The sequence below is a fragment of the Triticum urartu genome, chromosome 5 (genome assembly GCF_003073215.2).
Source record: "Triticum urartu cultivar G1812 chromosome 5, Tu2.1, whole genome shotgun sequence".
Classification (NCBI taxonomy): domain Eukaryota; kingdom Viridiplantae; phylum Streptophyta; class Magnoliopsida; order Poales; family Poaceae; genus Triticum; species Triticum urartu.
The window spans coordinates 512,564,530-512,580,963 of NC_053026.1; positions in this window are offsets into that span (position 1 = coordinate 512,564,530).

Genomic DNA, 16,434 nt, shown 5'->3' on the forward strand with positions numbered 1-16,434 from the left:
TGCGCGAAAAGAAAGGCACATGTTTGCTTCCGCATGAAGCAAAGTTGTGCCTCTCGGAAATGGGGAAAGTGTGTTTTATTTTTTCTTTCACGAGAGGCACAGGTTTGCTTCTTGTGGAGGCACAGATTTGCTTTCATGATTTGTGCCTCTTAGAAAAGAAAAAAGAATATTTCTTTTTTGCTTCCGAGAGAGGCACAACTGTTGCTCTTGGAAAGGGAAAAACATGTTTTTTCGTTTTCACTAGGGGCACTAATTTGCTTCTCGTGCAGGCACATGTTTACTCCCATGAGAGGCACAGTATAAAGGAAAAAAACATATTTTTTTGTTGCTACCGTGAGAGACACAAATTTGCTTTTCATGGGCGTGCTTCGCGAGAGGCACGGTTGTGCCTCTTTAAAATGAAAAAAAAGTGGGGGAAAACCATGCTTTCGGCTCATTTTACTTCTGTTTTCTTTGTGAAAAAAAGTTGGTCAAAACCTATTAACATGGAATCTTGTTTCGAAGTTCTCGACGTAAGAAATAGAATGGTGAAACGATTCAGGATTTGAAAGCACAGTCTAAGAGATAAAACGTTTTGATCAAATGAATCGACGAAAAAGAGAGAACTAATCGAATCTGGAAATATGGGTGTGACCTATGCAAGGGTACCCCTTGACTAGTTATTTCGTTGAACGCAACAAGCGTCATATAGGAGGTCCCCTATATTATCACACATTAGAAGAGTTCCTCTCACCTCTGGTTGGCGCTCTACTAGGCCGGCCCGTAATGTAACACGGTTATTTTGATATCCACTATTGTTTACCTTTTTCCTTCGTTTTTCGTTGTGTTCCTTTGTTTTACTTCCTTTTACCCTGGGTTTTCTTCCCTTCTACTTTTCCATTTTTTTTATTTTTGCCCTTAGTTTTCTTTGTTACTTTCTTATTTTTCTTTCTTCCTTCGGTTTACTTATGATTTCTTTGGTTTCTTTGTTTTTATTTTTTAACACATGTCTACATTTTCCATAGCATTATGCAGTTTTTTCTATACCAGGACTATTTTTCATGCTCGCTTAATTTTTTTAAATATGTGATTAATATTTGTTCAAATATATTTCCGTTTATTTTGTTTAGATTTGATAAACCTGTTTCTAAAATGTCTTTAATTTTTTTAATTACATGAACTTTTTTTAAGTGTATGATACGTTGGTTGAATGGCACAATTTTTTTTGAATTATATGAAACCTTTTAAAATATATCAACTACATATTTTTGAAAGGAGTGAACATTTCTTTGAGATGTCACATACATTTTTCTGAATGGTACATACATTTTCTAAAAGTTGAGTGGACATTTTTTTATTCCTCATTTACATTTGTATAAATGTGCGAACAATAGTTTAAAAAATGAACACATGCTTTTCATAATATATGTATTTCATTTCTGAATTATAAGCAAAAAAGGAAGAAAACAAAACACCAATACAACATCAGCGTAACGAGACACGGTGAGTAGTGGACTGGACAGCTACCAGTTCCGTGCAGGCACCGCGATCTACTATCTGGCACGAAGTGAGACAATGACAGGCCCATAGCTTATTGCGATCCCTATAACACCTCACATCCATTGCCCTGTTAGATGGTCCAGGACCAGCGCGCCTGTCTATATAAGCCAGACGGCATGAACATATATTATTGTTTTTGGGAACGGTTTTTCCTGTAGTTCTCTATGTTTTTTGTTATATTTTTTCTCTTGGTTTCTTTGGGCGTTTCTTTTGTCCGTTTTATTTTAGTTTTTTAAGAATTCGTTACATATTTAAGGAAAATATTGTGGTAGTATAAAAGTAATGTTAGATGTGTATAAAAAATGCTTCTAATATATAAGAAAAATGCTACATTCGTTTTTCTTCCTTTTACCCCTTTTTGGTTTTCTTCTTTTGTTCCTTCTTCTATTTTCATTTTCCTTTATCTTTATACCTCGATTTTATTTGTTTCTCTCTCACTTTTTCTTTCTTCTATTTTCTGGTTTATTTGCCTCTTCATTGGGTTTTTTAACGCATATATATGATTTTCATATGTGTTCTACACTTTTTCTATACACCAAATCAATTTTTTATACACTTTAAAAAACTTCAAAGGTATGGCTCATATTTGTTCAAATATATGGTTTATCTCTATTTTTTTTCATATATTTTTGAATACATATAATAAACTTTTGATATACATTAAAAAAAATCAAAACATGATTCATATTTTTCAAATAATTATTTGGATGTGTGTTAAAAAAATTCGAATACAAGTTCAAACTTTTTTTCTATGATGCGAAAAAAATTCTATACTGTGAAATTATTTTTTTAGACTGGATAAACAATTTTTTGAATCACAGGAACATTTTCTAATTGTGAAATATATTTGGTGAATGGCACATTTTTTTTTGAATTACAAAAACTTTTTTTACATAGTATAACATTTCAATGTCCTTTTTGTAAAAAAAAACTGGGTGAATATTTTGCGAAATGTCACATAGTGAATGGTACATACTTTTCCTAAAAGTTGACTGAAATATAGAACATTTACATTTCTCTAAATATGTGATGATAACTTTTTTCAAAAATAAACATTTTTATCATAATATATGTATCTAGTATTTTTAAAAATGTAAACACGGAATCATACGCATACTTTTCTATTTCGGAACGTTTTTTCCTTTAGTTTCTTGTTCCGTTTATTCTCTTGTTTTCCTCTGGAATTTCTTTTCTCGGTTGTTTATTTTAGTTTCAAAGAGTTCATTACATATTCAAGGAAAATGTTGAGGTAGTGTAAAAGTAATGTTAATGTGTATGGAAAAAGTTTCTAATATATATAAAAAATTGTTTCCTTTATTTTTCTCGCTTTTCCAGTTTTCCCCTTTTCTTGGGTTTTCGTCATTCGTTCCTTCTTCTATTTCCGTTTTGTTTCTTTTTATCCCACAGTTTTCCTTGTTTCTTTTTCATTTTTTCTTTCTCCGTTTTTTCCGGTATACATACCTTTTATTTATTGTCCTATTTTAACTCATGTCTACATTGTTCATATGCATTCTACACTTTTCGTATACACCAGCACCATTTTTTACGCACGTCTAAAATTTCCCAAATGCGTGATTAATATTTTTCCAGTTATATGTTTGATGTCCTTTTTTCTCTAACACATTATTCATTTTTCCAATATATCTAACCTTTTTTATACATTTAAAACTTTCTAAACGTGATTAATTTATATTTCAAATCACTGTTTTTAATTTGTTTTGATATTTACTTAACGTTAATACAGGTTGAAATATTTTGTAAGCTATGCAAGTATTTTTTTATTCTGGAAAACATTTTTATAAAATGTCACAAGCATTTGTTTGAATCGCGGGAATTTGTTTTCTAGTTGTATAATAAATTTGGCAAATGACACATTTGTTTGTATTACGCAAACTTTTCTTTTACATTATATAACGTTTCACATATATTTGTTTATAAAAACAGGGGATTTTTTTTAAATGTCACATAGTTCATGGTACATACATTTTCTAAAAGTTGCCTGGACATTTTTTTTGTATTGGATTTACATTTGTTTGAGTGTGCGATGAGCACTTTTGTCAAATATATTTAAAACTAATCACTACAAAAGTGTTCGTCGCACATTTAAGCAATTATTTTGAAAAAAAGTGTACAATTCCTATAGACGAAGTAGAGATCAAAACATATATTTGAAAAATTATTAATCATCTATTTGGAAATGTTAATCAAGCAGAAAATAATGACCGTGATTTATGCGAAAAATGTACATTGTATATGGAAAAAGTGGACATAAAATCATATTAAAAAAATGTTAATTATGTATATAAAAAGTAGACATAAAAATATGTATTTGAGAAATGTTAGTATTGTATTGGAAAATGTGAAACATGTATAAAAATAATGTTTCACATATATACAAAAAATGTACAACTTGCATAAAAAATAGACAACAGATCATATATTTGGAAAAAATTTATCAATCATTTATTTGAAAAATGTTAAACGTGTATAACATTTATGTTCATTATCTATACGAAAAATGTATATTGTGTGCGGAAAAAGTAAACATCAAAATGTATGTTTAAAAAATGTTAATAATGTTAAATGTGCAAATAATAATATTCGTGATGTATACAATAAACATACAATATGTAAGAAAAATAGTATACCTGTGTTGAAAAATTAATATTTTTCTGAAAAAAACCCGAATAAAACCAATGAAATAAGAAGAAGGAACAAAGAAGACCAGTGAAAACTGAAGAAATAAGAAAAAGAAAAAGAAAAAACCAAAGTAAAACAAACAAATACGGAAGAAAACCAACGCAAAACTATAAAGAAAAACACAGAAAAATAAAGCATAAAAACAATCAAAACCAAAGAAAACCATAATGAAAACACACGAAAATAAAAGAAAAGAAAAGAAACCTAATGAAGATGAAGAAGACATCCAGCTCATGTGCCACTTCGTCGACCATACCCGAGGTTTCCGCATTGTAGAAACTTCTTGTTACGCCATGGATGCGGCCTTTGTGCGCTTCGCCTCAGTTGTTGACTTTTGACACTGCTATTAGTGAGAGCCCATCTGTTAGTGGTTTTGGCAAGTTTCTTGTGTGGAACAAAGATGTGTCAAATCGTGCTAGAGTGCTTGTCAAAGTCTGTGTGCTACATTTGTTGGATATTCCTGTCAGTCACATGATGTGTGAAAACACTAACGATGTTGGACATGGTCTATCATGGACATGTGATGTTTACATTCTGCAAGCTGGCCTGCTTGGTGCGGTTGGGGTGATGAAGATCCCATTCCCCTAGATGGTGTACTTCTCCCATGCCCAATGCCCCTTTTGGTGGGATTTGGGATGATGCTGATTTTCAAGATAATCAGATGCCTGGAGATTTGCATGCTCCTGCGGCTGATGTAAATGGTGTGCCTATGATTCCCACCCCGCCCATCAATCTAGACCATAGCCATGGCATTGCTCTAGCTGCTAACCTTCAACCTGCTGTCAAGGCCATGGATTGTTTTATTGCCCTCCAAGACATGATGAACAAACTGATGATATATGCACCTAATATCCGGAACAAACTGGAGGGGGCTACCGTGACTGCTGCTAGATGCCAGATGATGGATGTTACAAATGAATTTGGTAATGTCAGGAAGTGTCTCCTATCAATCTTCACTAAAGAACAATCTGCCCCTTTTGTCAGCAATTCGTCCATCACTGAGATAAACGAACTTGCTACTAACACTACCATGTGCTCCATCACTGAGAATACTGAACCTACTGTTGAAACCGCCCTCTGCTCCTCACTCCTCCATGCTCCCAGTTAGCATACTTCTATGGTTCAAGCAAGAAAAGATATGATCCCAGCACCTCCTCCTGCTAGTAAACACAAGGAAACCAATGCACCACTAGACACGCATGATGTTAGACGCATCATGAGACTAGCTGGTCTCAGTGTTGGCTCCAAGGACCATACTGCTACCAATAGAGCCATGCATAAGAAGGACTCCTCTGCTAAAAGGAACCCAGCCTCAACTTTTGAATATGAACCGATTGACCATGCTGCACCACCTCCAGCTGAACAGCCAGTCAAGACCATCCAAGCCATTGCCACCACATAGTGCCAAGTACCTCCTAGTGAGGTCACTGAAGAGAAGGCGAGCTCCCCTATTATTAATGAATAAGCACTCATTGTGGAGTGGAGCTTTGTAATAATTACAATGCCAATCATAGCCTTTATGCTTATTGCCCTTATGGCACAAGTTATGTTTCCAGATTTTATGTAATCAGTTGTCTGAACTCTTTATGTTTGCACCACTCATGTTGTCACTACACTTTTGGGTCAATGGTACAATATTTAAGTTATTTTGTATGGAAACTCATGTGCCTGATCCTATACCTGATGTTGTTGATTATGATCATGATGAAAATATATACCCTATACAATGACTGCAAGACTGTATCGTTCATACACACACTGATGACTAGATCAACAGTTATGAAACTCAATTTCACAAAGTTCTCCCATGAGTAGACAATGGAACCTATTAAACTAGAATGTGAGGGGTATAAAATCCGATGTCAGATGGGATGATTTAAGGCAGAAAGTTGAAGAGAGCAATTGGAGCATTATATGCTTACAAGAAACTAAGAAAGAAACTTTTGATACTGCATATCTTAGAAAATCCCCCCCCCCAGAAGATTCTCAAACTATGCTTATTGCCCATCCCAAGGAAGATCAGGTAGGATCATTACTATATGGAATGGCAGACTATTTAGTGGCAGCATTGAGAGCCAAAATGAGTTTTGGATCACAGTTAGGTTATTGTGCAACCTGAATGGCCATGTATTTTATATCACAATTGTTTATGGACCATGCCACAATGAATTAAGAGCAGATTTCATCAACTGGCTTAACAATATGAACTAATCCAATGGAATATTGGATGGTTCTTGGTGACTTTAATCTCATCAGAAGTACATATGATAGAAGCAGGCCAAGTGGAGATATCAACAACATATTATTCAATAGTGCTATACAGGCTCTCAATCTGGTAGAAATCCCACTCAAAAACAGATGCTTCACATGGAGTAATATGTAGGATAACCCATTATTGGAAAAGCTGGACTGCATTGTTACGTCTGCGCAATGAACAATTTTTTTCCTAATACCATGGATCTGCCCCTGGCCAGAGTATCTTTTGACCACTCCCATACATATTCAGGCCGGCATCGACAGCCCCAGAGCCACATATTTGGGTTTGAGAATTATCAGATGGACTTTGATGGGTTTGATGACACTGCAATGAACTACTGGAATTTAAATCCTACTCAGCAAAATTATGTCAAGGACATTGCTGCCAGATTCAAGTGTCTCAGACAAGGATTCAGGAAATGGAGCAAAAATTTATCAAACTTAAACTGATGTATTACAACCATCAGGTATGTTATCACCTTGCTTGATGGCATTGAAGATCAAAGGCCCCTTGCTATAAAAGAAAGAAACTTCAGAATCATTATGAAGAAACATCTATTGAAACTCTATGAGGCCAAAAGGATTTATTGGAAAAGCATATGGAAAGAAGAAATTTCAAGTTTGGTGATGAAAATTCAAAATTCTATCGTCACATGGACACCATGAGCTACATGAAAAACTATATATCTAGTATTCATGCTCCTGATGGTACCATCTACTCAACACATGATCAGACAGCTGCTATTCTTTGGTAGTCTTACAAACAAAGATTGGGGCAATCTTACCAAGACCACCATGATGTTTGGCTTGACTGAAATTATTCATCCACACAATCTTGCACATCTGGATGAACAGTTCACCATAGAATAAATTGAACATGAGGTAAAGGAATTTCCTGTTGATAGAGAACCTAGGCCAGATCATTTAATGGGCATTTTCTCTGAAAATGCTAACCCATTACCAGACAATATTTCTACACCATAACCTAGGACTTTTTTAAGGAAACTATGATATTTAGAGCATTAACACTACTTACATCACCTTGATACCCAAAAAACAGATCCTAGAGACCATGAATGATTATAGGCCTATATCTTTGGTCAGTTTGCCACTCAAATTTTCTACAAAGCTCATGGCTAATAGATTACAAAAAGAAATCATACCCATTCTACATCAAAATCAATATGGCTTTATCAAAGCAAAGAACATCCAAGACTTCCTTGGTTATGCATTTGAATACCTCCATATATGTCATAAATCAAACAAGCCAATCATTATTGTCAAACTTGATTTTGAAAAGGCATTTGATAAGATTGAATACAGTGCCATAGTGGACATGCTGAAAGCTAAAGGATTTGGACCCATGTGGATTAATTGGGTCTCCAGAATTCTCAACTCTGCATCTACTTCTCTCTTACTTAATGGGGTTGCTGGCAAAATAATTCAATGCAAATATGGTGTCAGAGAGGGTGATCCTCTATCACCATTACTATATGTCATTGTGGCTGACCTTCTACCATCTATAGTCAACTATGCTTGGCAAAATGGAGAATTATCACTACCTATTGAAAATAGCTATGGACAGCAATACCCCATCATTCATTATGCATATGATACACTCATGATCATGCCTGCTGACATTGATCAACTGATGCACCTCAAAACACTCATGCAGATGTTTAGCCAATCTACAGGGCTCTAGGTAAATTACAATAAATCATCAATAGTGCCCATCAACATATCTGAGGATCATGCCAAGATGCTTGCAGAGAGCTTTGGATGTAGGATTGAGACCATACCTTTCACCTACCTCGTGCTTCCACCAGGCATAACTAAACCATTAGTGCAAGATTTAATTCCCGTTATTGCAAAAATTGATAGGAAATTATCTAAGGTAGACAATTTCATGAACTATGCTGGTAAGCTCACATATGTAAACTCTGCCATTGCATCCATGCCCATCTTTGCCATGTGCACATCAGAGTGCACATTAATGTTCTGGAACATGTCAACAAATCAAGCAGAAAATTTCTATGGCATGGAAATGAAATTGACATGAGAGGAAACTACATGGCAAGCTGGAACATGATTTGTAGACCTAAAGAACATGGTGGCCTTGGAATACTTAACCTAAAGATCCAGAACATATGCCTACTCATCAAGCAGCGATATAAACTCTATAACCATGTTGATGTGCCCTGGCTCAATCTTATCTAGCAAGCACACTACTGTGAGAATGATGTACCCCATGCTTGCAAGAATAGAGGATCTTTCCGATGGAAAGACATACTGAGTCTTTATGATATATATAAAAATATGGCCACTTGCAACATAACCGAAGGGTGCACCACTGATGCGGCTTGAAGCTACATCGGTATTTCCCCAAAGAGGAAGGGATGATGCATCACAGTGACGATAGGTATCTCCCTCAGTGATGAGACCAAGGTTATCGAACCAGTAGGAGAACCAAGCAACAACACGTAAGCGGTGCTTGCACACAAATAACAACTACTAACAACCTGACGTATTAAAGGGGTTGTCAATCCCTTTCGGGTAACAGTGCCAGAAATTGGCAAAAACAGACTTGAATAAATTGTACTAGATTGATAGATCGAACGCAAAATAGAATAAATAAGAATAAATTATAGCAAGGTATTTTTGTATTTTTGGTTTAATAGATCTGAAAATAAAAGGTAAATAAAATAGATCGCGAAGGCAAATATATTAAAGAAGAGACTCGGGGGCCGTAGGTTTCATTAGTGGCTTCTCTCGAGAAAAATATCAAATGGTAGGTAAACAAATTACTGTTGAGCAATTGATAGAACTTCAAATAATCATGACGATATCCGGGCAATGATCATTATATAGGCATCACGTCCAAGATTAGTACACCGACTCCTGCCTGCATCTACTACTATTACTCCACACATCAACCACTATCCAGCATGCATCTAGTGTATTAAGTTCATGGGGAAACAGAGTAATGCAGTAAGAATGATGACATGATGTAGACAAGATCTATCTATGTAGAGATAGACTCCATCGTTTTATCCTTAGTAGCAATGATACATACGTGTCGGCTCCCCTTCTGTCACTGGGATCAAGCACCGTAAGATCGAACCCACTACAAAGCACCTCTTCCCATTGCAAGATAAATAGATCAAGTTGGCCAAACAAAACCCAAATATCAGAGAAGAAATACGAGGCTATACGCAATCATGCATATAAGAGATCAAAGAGGATTCAACTAACTCAAAGTTCATCCGATCCCAACAAACACACCGCAAAAAGAGTTACATCATATGGATCTCCAAGAGACCATTGTATTGAGAATCAAACAAGAGAGAGAGGAATCCATCTAGCTACTAACTACGGACCCAAAGGTCTACAAAGAACTACTCACGCATCATCAGAGAGGCACCAATGGAAGTAGTGAACCCCTCCGTGATGGTGTCTAGATTGGATCTGGTGGTTCTGGACTTTGCGGCGGCTGGAATTGATTTTCGTCGACTCCCCTAGGGTTTCTAGAATATTGGGGTATTAATAGAGCAAAGAGGCGGTTCAGGGGGCACCCGAGGTGGGCATAACCCACCAGGGCGCTGCTGGGCCTCCTGGCGCACCCTGGTGGGTTGTGCTCCCCTTGGAGCACCCCCAGGTGCTTCTTCGGCCCATTGGTTGTCGTCTGGTCGAAAAAACTCTCCAAAAAGTTTCAGTGCGTTTGGACTCCATCTGGTATTGATTTCTTGCAATGTAAAAAACATGCAGAAAACAGCAACTAGCACTTGGCACTATGTCAATAGGTTAGTACCAAAAAATGATATAAAATGATTACAAAACATCCAAGATTGATAATATAACAGCATGGAACGATAAAAAATTATAGATATGTAGGAGACATATCAGCATCCCCAAGCTTAATCCCCATCGAAGGATCGGGCACTCCTAGTACCGACAAGAAGGCTAAGGCTGAAGCCCCCGGCAAGGAAGGTGCCGCGTGCGCTAACTGCCGGGAGACCGTGGCTGTCGAGAAGCCTGGGAAAGGTGATGGGCCGTATTGCAAGATTCATCGGACCAAGGGCCATGATCTCCAAGAGTGTAATCAGGTAGAGCAGCTCGTCAAGAAGCAGAGAGCTGAGTATGAGAAGCGTGACAAGGAAAAGAGTCAGAATGGCGCTGGCAGGAAGGGCCGAGGCGGTGAAACAAACCACCTCGGCAAGGCCTTTCGGATCCAAGGAAAACCCGCCAGGGGCCGTGAGAAGGAAGTTTGCAATGATGAGAGTGATGGAGGGGATGAAGAGGAAACCAGCGAGCAGGAATTCCAAAAGGCCAGTGACGCCCTGTGCATTGACGGGGGTGCATCATTGCACTCCTCTCAGCACCATCTCAAGCAGTGGGCACGTGAGGCTAATGCCGTGGAGCCAGCGGCAGAGTTTCGGAAGCTGCTCAAATGGTCACGCACTGCCATCATCTTCGACGAAGAGGACCGTCCTGACCGCACCACCGCGGTAGGGTGCTTGCCATTGTTGGTCTCTCCAACAATTCGCAACCTCAAGGTCACAAAGATGTTGGTCGACAGCGGGGCCTGGTTGAATCTGATTTCCCCGAAGGTGATCAACAAGCTCCAGATAGTAGAGGAGGAATTAAAGGTCACATGCATGTTTCAAGGAATTAATCCCGGCAGGAGCCGTCCTAAGGGAAAGATCACGTTGCTAGTGAAATTTGGGGGGAGAATTGAACTACTGGACTGAGAAGGTTGTGTTCGACGTGGTTGACCTCCCCTAGCCATACAATGGGATCCTTGGATGCCCAGCCCTGGAAAAATTCATGGCGACATCTCACTATGCCTACAACATCTTGAAGATGCCAGGGCTAGTGGGAGTCATTGCCGTTCCGTCAGATGATAAAGACGCAATCATTTGTGTGGACAAGATGTACTGGGACACAGTTGCAGCAGAGGCAGCGGCAATTCCCGCCAAGGAAAACAAAGGAAAGAAGAAGGATAGCAGGGACACCAGCAAGAAATCCGAGAAGCGTGCCTCTCTAGAGTGTGCTGCTCCTGTCGATGACTTGCCGGAGAGTTCCAATAGCAAGAGATCCAAGGTTGCCGCACCGCAAGTGAAGAAGGTCACGGCAGGGCTGGCTTGCGTTGATGGTACCTTCACTATCAATGCCACCTTTGACGACAAACAGGAAAAAGCGCGCTCGTTGCCTTCCTGCAGGTGAATATCGATGTGTTTTCCTAGCAACCACCTGATATCCCCAGTGTTCCTAGGAAGGTAATCGAGCACCACCTTACTATCTGCCCACATGCCCGACCCGTCAAGCAGAAGGTTCAGAAGCAGGCCTTGGAGAGGCAGCAGTTTATTGCAGAAGAGATTAAGAAGCTTGAGGCAGCTGGTTTGGTCAGAGGAGTACTACATCCAACATGGTTAGCAAACCCAGTCGTTGTGCATAAGGCTAATGGGAAATGGAGGCTTTGCATAGTTTTCACAGATCTCAACAAAGCTTGTCCGAAGGACCCATTTCCCTTGCCGCACATCGACCAGATTGTGGACTCCACTTCATGTTGTGATTTGCTCACCTTTCTGGATGCATACTCTGGGTATCATCAGATTTTCATGTCCAAGGAAGACGAAGAGAAGACCTCGTTCATCACCCCATGTGGTACGTACTGCTTTGTCTGCATGCCATTCGGATTAAAGAGTGTCGGGTCCACTTTTGCAAGAGCAGTCCAGATTGGTTTTGAGCCGCTGTTGCACAGAAACATTGAGACTTATATGGATGACATTGTGGTCAAAACCAAAGACAAAGCAACCCTCATCCAGGATTTGGAGGAGACATTTGCTAATCTGTGCAAGATAAACTTGAAGCTGAAAGAAGAGAAATGTGTGTTTGGTGTCCCCTTTGGCAAGCTACTTGGGTTCTTTGTGTCTCATCATGGGGTCGAAGCTAACCCTGACAAGATCAAGGCCATCGAGCAGATTCAAGCACCCAGGATAGTTAAAGATGTAAGACGCTTGACAGGATGCATTGCCGTGCTTAGCAGATTCATCTCAAAGTTTGTCGAGTGCGCCTTGGCATTCTTCAAGATCTTGAAGATGGCAGGACCCATGAAGTGGACCCTGGAAGCAGATGCAGGTTTGCAAGATTTGAAGGCCTACTTGTCCTCTATGCCTACTTTGGTTGCCCCCAGACCTCAAGAGCCATTGCTGCTGTACTTGGCGGCAACTAATCAAGTGGTTAGTGCAGCCTTAGTGGCACAGCAGGAAGTAGAGGAAACAGAGAGTGAGCAAAGCCCGACAGGACCGGATGAGGATCAGGGCAAAGAAGAGCACGACAGCAGCGGCAACCCCAAGGACACGGCAAGGAAGAAAGCGGTGCAGCGCCCAGTGTACTTTGTTAGCTCCCTGTTACAGGGGTTAGGTCAAGGTACTCTGGCGTGCAAAAGTTGATTTCTGGCCTCATCATGGCCTCAAGGAAACCGTGTCACTACTTCAAAGCCCATGAGATTATGGTTGTCACTCGCTTTCCGTTGCAAAGGATACTCCGAAACCCTGAGGCTACCGACATAATAGTGGAGTGGGCTTTGGAGTTATTCAGCTTTGGTCTAAAGTTTGAGAGCACATCAACAATTTAGAGCAGGGAATTGGCAGAGTTTATTGCAGAATGGACGCCAACTCCCGAAGAGGAAGTGTTGGAAACGGTTACCCCCAGCAAGGAAGCACCCCAAGAATGGATTATGTATTTCGATGGTGCTTTCTCCCTACAAGGTGCAGGGGCTGTCGTGCTTCTCATTGCCCCCACTGGGGAGCACTTGAAGTATGTCGTCCAGATGCACTTTTCTTGGGAGGAGGCAACCAACAATACAACTGACTATGAAGGGCTCCTTGCCAGGCTTAGGATCACCGCAGAATTGGGAGTCAAGAAGCTGATCATTTGCGGAGACTCGTAACTTCTGGTGAGACAAGTCAACAAGGATTACCAAACTCCATTGATGGAGGCATACATTGAGGAAGTGAGGAGATCGGAGGAGCGCTTTGACGGATTGCAAACAGAGCTCATACCCCGTGCGGAAAAAAGCATATCTGATCATCTATCAAAGTGTGTTGTGCAGAAGCTTCCTGTGGAACCAGGAACTTTTGTTCTCCATCTTACTTATCCCTCCATATCACCGACAACAATGGCCAGAAAAAGGAGGAAGTTGGACTCTGGTAAGCCTCTCCCGGTAGAGGCTGCCGGGGCTCCTAGCAGGGACCCTGCCGGAAACAACTCCTCATCACTTGCTGGACCGCATCCTCCAGCTGGGCCAATGGTCCCCATGAACGAGAAGTGTGCTTTTGCAGATGAGGAGGTGCCTCTAGTCCTTGTTGCTGAGCCTCAGGCTCCAACTTGGGCAAGGCACATAGTCCATTTCCTCCAAACTGGAGAACTTCCCGATGTGCAAGATGAAGTTGAAAGAGTAGCTCGGAGGGCTAGTATGTATCAGTTTGTCGATGACACTCTATACAGAAGGAGGCCCAACGGTGTGAAATTGAAGTGCATCTGCCGGTAAGAAGGAGAGGAACTTCTGGCGGAGATACACAAAGGCATGTGCGGCTCCCACATTGGATCAAGGGCATTAGTTGGGAAAGCATTCTGGCAAGGATTCTATTGGCCCACAACCCTCCAAGATATGGTCGAGCTAGTCACCAAGTGTGAAGCCTACCAGTTCCATTCCAAGAACATCCACCTGCTTGCACAAGCTCTTCAGACAATCCCTTTGTCATGGCTGTTTTCAGTCTGGGGGCTCGATATCCTCGGCCCTTTCCCCTGAGCCGCCGGGGGCTTTGAATTCTTGTTCGTTGCTATCGACAAGTTTACAAAGTGGCCAGAAGTAGCTGCCCTGAGAAAGGTGACCGCTCAGTCAGCTATCAAGTTATTCAAAGAATTGGTGTGTCGCTTCGAAGTTCCTACAAGGATCATCACTGACAACGACACCCAGTTCATGAGCCGCGCCTTCATGCAATATGTTCATGCCCTCGGAAGCAAGATCTCATTTGCCTCTGTTGCACATCCCAGAAGCAATGGACAAGCTGAGAGGGCGAACACTGAAGTGCTGGGACGACTCAAAACAAGAACATTTGATACACTGCAGAAGCACGACAGGCAGTGGATCGATGAGCTGCCGGTAGTCCTCTGGTCCCTCAGAATGACATAAATCGAGCTACCGGGAAGACTCCCTTCTCTTTAGTCTATGGGGCAAAAGTAGTTATTCCCACAGAACTCATTTATGGGTCACCTCGAGTGCTTGCCTACGATGAAGTAACGCAAGATCAGCATCGGCGTGACGACGCTGTGCTACTTGAGGAGAACCGTCTCCGGGCTGCTACACGTGCTGCACGCTACCAGCAAGCCCTGCATCATTATCACAGCCGCAGGGTTCATGCCCAGTGTTTTGAGGAAGGCGGCCTTGTCCTTAGGCGCGTTCAGTCTACCAAGGGTGCAAACAAGTTGACGCCAAAGAGGGAAGGCCCTTACCGGGTAGTACGAGTCACCAGACCTGGCACAGTCTGTCTAGAGACCTGAGATGGCATTTGATGACCCACAAGTATAGGGGATCTATCGTAGTCCTTTCGATAAGTAAGAGTGTCGAACCCAACAAGGAGCAGAAGGAAATGATAAGCGGTTTTCAGCAAGGTATTCTCTGCAAGTACTGAAATAAGTGGTAACAGATAGTTTTGTGATAGGATAGACTGTAACGAGCAACAAGTAACAAAAGTAAATAAAGTGCAGCAAGGTGGCCCAATCCTTTTGTAGCAAAGGACAAGCCGGAACAAACTCTTATAATAGGAAAAGCGCTCCCGAGGACACATGGTAATATCGTCAAGCTAGTTTTCATCACGTTCATATGATTCGCGTTTGATACTTTGATAATTTGATATGTGGGTGGACCGGTGCTTGGGTGTTGTTCTTACTTGAACAAGCATCCCACTTATGATTAACCTCTATTGCAAGCATCCGCAACTACAACAAAAGTATTAAGGTAAACCTAACCATAGCATGAAACATGTGGATCCAAATCAGCCCCTTACGAAGCAACACATAAACTAGGGTTTAAGCTTCTGTCACTCTAGCAACCCATCATCTACTTATTACTTCCCAATGCCTTCCTCTAGCCCCAAATAATGGTGAAGTGTTATGTAGTCGACGTTCACATAACACCACTAGAGGCTAGACAACATACATCTTATCAAAATATCAAACGAATACCAAATTCACATGACTACTAATAGCAAGACTTCTCCCTTGTCCTTAGGAAAAAACGTAATTACTCACAAAGCATATTCATGTTCATAATCAGAGGGGTAATAATATGCATATAGGATCTGAACATATGATCTTCCACCAAATAAATCAATTATCATCAACTACAAGGAGTAATCAACACTACTAGCAACCTACTAGCACCAATCCCGGACTTTGAGACAAGAATTGGATACAAGAGATGAACTAGGGTTTGGAGATGAGATGGTGCTGGTGAAGATGTTGATGGAGATTGCCCTCTCCCGATGAGAGGAGCGTTGGTGATGACGATGGTGATGATTTCCCCCTCCCTGAGGGAAGTATCCCCGGCAGAACAGCTCTGCCGGAGCTCTAGATTGGTTCCGCCTCGTGGCGGCGGAGTCTCATCCCGAAAAGTTCCTTCTTATTTTTTTCTCATCGAAAGACCTCATATAGGAGAAGATGGACGTCGGAGAGCCACCAGGGGGCCCATGAGGTAGGGGGCGCGCCCTAGGGGGGGGCGCCCCCCACCCTCGTGAGCAGGGTGTGGGCCCCTTGGCCTTCATCTTTGGTGAGGATTTTTATTTATTTATTTTAAGATGTTCCGTGGAGTTTCAGGACTTTTGGAGTTGCGCATAATAGGTCTCTAATATTTGCTCCTTTTCCAGCCCAGAATTC